The sequence below is a fragment of the Rutidosis leptorrhynchoides genome, chromosome 9 (assembly GCF_046630445.1).
Source record: "Rutidosis leptorrhynchoides isolate AG116_Rl617_1_P2 chromosome 9, CSIRO_AGI_Rlap_v1, whole genome shotgun sequence".
Lineage (NCBI taxonomy): Eukaryota > Viridiplantae > Streptophyta > Magnoliopsida > Asterales > Asteraceae > Rutidosis > Rutidosis leptorrhynchoides.
In genome coordinates, this window is record NC_092341.1 from 77,451,096 (window position 1) to 77,456,415 (window position 5,320).

The window sequence follows — 5,320 nt, forward strand, 5'->3', positions numbered from 1 at the left end:
ATCCTGCTTGTAGTAGTTATCCACCTCCTGTTGTTCCAAATTCTCAGCAGGAGCATTGCGGGCTTGGGATGAAGATTCACCCCTTTCATTCTGCAAAACACATCAAATACAATTTTTGTGCATCCAAATATGCATTAGTGTTAGCAAAATCATCAATCAAAATAATTACAATGACATTATCAATTTATATCAAACTTAAGCTTATTTTCACATTTTTATCAAATCTATACTTTTTCAAATAAGCATATACGAAAATTTTCGCCAAGTTCATAAGCATTCAACTCAAATAACATGTCAAAATAATCATTACTAGCAATTAAACAAGTCTCAAATGGCATTATCTTTCAAAAATCAAGTTCATGAATTTTAGACTTGAAAAAGTCCACTTTAATTCTCAAAATCAAGTTTAGGCTCAAAGTTTGGATCATTTAACTACCTAGACATGTTACACTACTTAATTTAGCAACAATTCATGACAAAAATCGGCCATAACATGTTTATATCAAAAAGCCCCAAATTTGCTCAAGAACACAAACCCTAGATTATTCAAAATTTGAAGTTTAAGGCTTCTAATCATGTTAAACAGCATCAATCTAGGTTATACAAGCATAATACATAAACAATTTAAGTCTAATTACACTAAAAAGCATCAAAATCAAATTGGGGAAAAAATAGCTCAAGAACATCAAATTTCGAATTAAATGGTGTTTAGGTGTAGAAATTTACCGTTTTTCTTGAGTAATTCTTAGATAGCATCCTTCTCAACATGATTTTAGCAAAAAATTTGGTGATTAACGGTTAAAAATTGGGATTTTTGGGGGTGTTTTTCGTGTATTTTCGGGGTTATGTTCGCAGTATTTTTGGGTGTGGAGTGTGAAACTGAGCTGTTGCAGCTCTTATTTTTTTTTTTCTGTAATCCGGTCTCTCCGCGAGTCGCGGGGATTTTCCCTCCAAACTCCGCGACTCGCGGAGTTTGATATATATATATATATATATATATATTTTTTTTTATATAATCATTAACTTATTAAAACAATTAAGTAATTAATTTTAAAATTTTGTTTCCCTTGTTATTTAGAACGAGGTCGTTTCGGATCGATGTCCTAGTCCGTCCTTCGACAAAATTTTAAAATTTGTCTTTTTGTAGCGATTGTTTTAAAAGCTAAGATTTTTGGGTTTTTTCAATGTTTTTGGCATACTTTAATTCAATAAGATTAAAAATAATGATAATAAAAGTTCTCGTCCCTTCCTCGGGTAAAGCAATTTCGGTTCAAAGACCTAGTCTTCAACTTACGACGAATTTTAAAAATCATATTCTTAACTTAATGAGATAAAGTAAATTTTTGTTTTTAAGTTCACACAACTTAAATATAAAATTCAAAATTAATATTAAAAATTCACACCAAACTTAAAATTTGAAATGCATAAAATTAAAAATTAATATTTTAAAAATTAAAAATTCACACCAAACTTAATTTTAAAAATTTATAAATTCATATCAAACTTATATTAATTTTTCAAATATTTATAATTTTAAAAATATTGTTTTTACAAAGTTTACAATATTAATTTAGGATTTAAATATTAATTTTAAAAACATGGTAAAAATAAAATTAAAAATCTTTTTGTCTTTTTATCCCACTTTAATCAATCAAATATTATCAAAAATATGCGCCCCTCTTTTCGGTAAAGTAATTTCGGTTCCAAGACCTAATTTAACTCATGACGAATTTTTGAAATATTTTGGGTTGATTGATTAAAGATATTTATACCTTAAGAATAAACGTTAAATTTCGCAGTGATGTAATAAATTTTTGAATGATATCAATAATTTCGGTCGCCAAACCTAATTTTATTCAATACCAATTTAATACTTTTTAGCGAACAAATTAGCGTTTATTATCAAAAGGTTAAAAATAAAAATAAAAATAAAAACTGTACAGACATACCTGTGAAATAGATTTCTTAGTTATATGATCTATCCCATTCATAAGATAGTCGGTTTAATTGGTTTTCCATGGCTACATAGGCGTAACCTCGAGCATTCAGTATCTTTTCTTCTAAACATATGAACGGTCCGTCTCTGCATAAAGTAACAAATTCGGTATTTGAATAGGTTTGATTATTTGAACATTTACCTCCATGTGACCATTTTCCGCATTTGTGACATCTTTCTAGGTGTCGTGCTCTTCTTTTCACTGCGGATTTTGATTTTCCTTTACCAAATTGTAACTTATTATCTTCGCATCTGGATTCTTTTCTAACTCCGTCCATTCTTTCTCTGATTACTGATACTATTTCACTCGGTAGCATGTCATTATTATGTTTAGTGATCAAAGCGTGTAGCATTAGACCATGGTTTAGTTCACAGGCAGTCTTCATTTTGTAAAAACCTAAAAAAAATAAAAATTCAGAATGAGGGGAGAAGACTAGTTCTTTAGGGTCTGCTAGGGAAAGACCAATCGGGTTCCATTCTCGAAACTACATGAGAACAGAACAACTAACTCTAGATAGCATTTTCTTTTTAGAACATTTGAATCTCCCCACACTTAGGTAGCCGTGGTGTCAAAATTGTGATTAACTTCATCGTTAATTTCTCTTGGTCCATAATCAACTTGCATATCCGTGACTTTTTCTTTAAGCCATTGGTCGGATTCCTGTGTAATTTCCACAATTTCAACTAGTTTCTCCTTTTCTTTAGGTGATAGATTGGATACTAACCGGTTACATAACTTAAAGTTCCCCTTGGTTCTAGCATCGCGAATCCGTTTAATAAGTTTCTTCATTGAACTATTAATAACGGGATCATTAAATTTCGTATCAACAACGGGGTTCTTTGTTATCATGTCATCATTATGTGTTACTTCATTTTCCCCACACTTAGGCGTTTCATTATTGCTAAGTATTACCGTTGGAGTTGGTAAAAACACATGGTTCTTACCAATTGTTTTTACTGGTTCAACGGTTTTGGCTGGTGAAGATTTAGACTTTCGAATCATAAAGGTGATCGATTTGTCACCACTTTTAAGTGTCATTCTTCCATTTCCTACATCAAATAACGCCTTGGTGGACGCTAAGAATGGCCGACCTAAAATTAGAGGAATGTTTGGGTCCTCTTCTATGTCAATGACAATAAATTCGACTAGAAAGGTTAAATTGCCTACTTGAACGGGTAGGTTGTCAGCAATTCTAACTGGGTGCTTAATGGTTTGATCAAAGAGTCGAACACTCATATCCGTTGGACTTAACTTACCTACTCCTAATCTCTTATATAATGAAAGAGGCATAACACTTACACTTGCATCTAAATCTGCTAGTGCATCATACATGACACAATCACTAAGTAGACAGGGAACAATAAATTCACCCGGATCACCTACCCTAGGTGGAGGTTTTGGTGGAACTGTCTTCACCGGGTTTACTTCTACGGCTTTTGTTTCTTGTACTTTCTTATTCTTTTTCTTCTTCTTCTTTCCAGAAGTATCACAATCTTTATTACTTATTACTTGCTCATACTCAACTCCTTTTCTTGGAAACGGGATGGGTGGTTTGTATGGTGCCACCACTGGCTTTACATACTCGGGTGGTGGTGGTGTAACTTCTTCATTGTTACTCTCATCTAAAACCTTCCCATCTTCTGGTGCTGGTTTTTCAGAATTCTTTGAAACCATATTAACATTCTCATTTCGAGGATTTACTTCAGTATTACTCGGTAGCTTTCCTTGTTCCCTCTCACTCATCATGCTAGCAAGAGTACCTACGTGTTTTTCTAGATTCAAAATGGAAGCTTGTTGAGTTCTTAATGACTGATCAAATCTCTCATTCGTTTGGGTTTGAGTTTCAATAAATTATGTTTGAGATTCAACTAGCTTGAATACCACGTCTTCCATATTTGACTTTTTCTCTTCGGTTTGTTGTTGTGGTTTATATAAGCCAGGTCTCTGTTGATTGAAAGTGTTGTTTTGAGTTGGTTGGTTATTCGGACCTTGTTGGTTATACCAGTTATTTTCGGGTCCTTTTGGATTGTAAAGAATGTTTTGATTTCGATTGAAGTTTAGCTTTGGCGGTTGATAATTATTTTGATAATTATTTCCAGGACTTTGGTTCATATAGGAAACATTCTCTCGTTGTTCCAATGTTGGTTCAATGTGACAATCTTTCAATAAGTGTGGTCCACCGCATAGTTCACAACTGATTCGTATTGCGTGAATATCTTTATTCATCTTTTCCATTCGTCTTTCGAAAGCATCTATTTTTGCTGAAACGGAATCAAAGTCATGGCTAGAATCGGCTCTAGCCACTTTAGATGAACGAAAAATATCTTTTTCTTGGTGCCACTCATGCGAGTGGGAGGCTGTGTTATCAATAATTTTGTAAGCTTCAGTTGCGGTTTTCTTCAGAATGGAACCACCAGCTGTTATGTCGATGTCTTTTCGTGTAGCAACGTTGACACCTTGGTAGAATATTTGTACTATTTGATAAGTGTCTAAACCGTGTTGAGGACATCCTCTCAACATCCTTCCGAATCTTGTCCACGCCTCATATAATGTTTCATTTGGCTTTTGTGTGAACGTAACAATTTCTCCTTGAAGTCTCACGGCTTTAGATGCCGGAAAGAATCTTTGAAGAAATTTTTCAACTAAGACATCCCATGTGTCAATCGCCCCTTCAGGTAACGATTCTAACCAATCTTTGGCTTCTCCTTTTAAAGTCCAAGGAAACAACATGAGATAGATCTGCTCATCTTCCACTTCTCGGATTTTGAATAGTGTACAAATTCTTTTAAACGTACGAAGGTGTTCGTTAGGATCTTCATTCGGTGCACCACTGAATTGGCATTGGTTAGTTACCATGTGTAGAATTTGTCCTTTGATTTCATAATCTGGCGCATTAACTTCTGGCTTAATAATGGCGTGACCTTGGCCCGTGCGTGTGGCTCTCATTCGATCTTCCATACTTAGAGGTTCCGTTACTTCCATAATTGAATTTGTTGAATACGAATCACTAGAGGATTCTGATTTAATGGTTTGTGGCTCAGGAGGAATAATTAGTGGTTCAAGATCTTGGAATTGTCCTTGAATATGCTCCGGGTTCTTAATTGTGAAGTCGGGTTCAAAAGATGGATTATTGGAAATTTGAGTTGGAGTTCTTGTTCGACTAGATGAAGATTCTAAAGAAAAATCAACGGCGACAATATTTGCTAAATGTCTTGATCTAGTTACAGGTGGTGAACGTACAAAAGGTGGTGAACGTCTTGCTCGGTGCATTCACTGAATATCCTATTAGTTTTTAAAAGGAAAGAAAAATTATAATAAGTTAT

The 5,320-nt window shown here is 33.8% G+C and overlaps 1 non-coding gene across 1 annotated transcript; it reads left to right on the plus strand.

Moving 5' to 3' along the window:
* The first annotated feature begins 4,488 nt into the window (after window positions 1-4,488).
* Window positions 4,489-4,595, plus strand: LOC139869539 (small nucleolar RNA R71). The gene has a single exon (XR_011766147.1). It is a non-coding gene; the product is annotated as a small nucleolar RNA R71 (small nucleolar RNA).
* The last annotated feature ends 725 nt before the right edge of the window (window positions 4,596-5,320 follow it).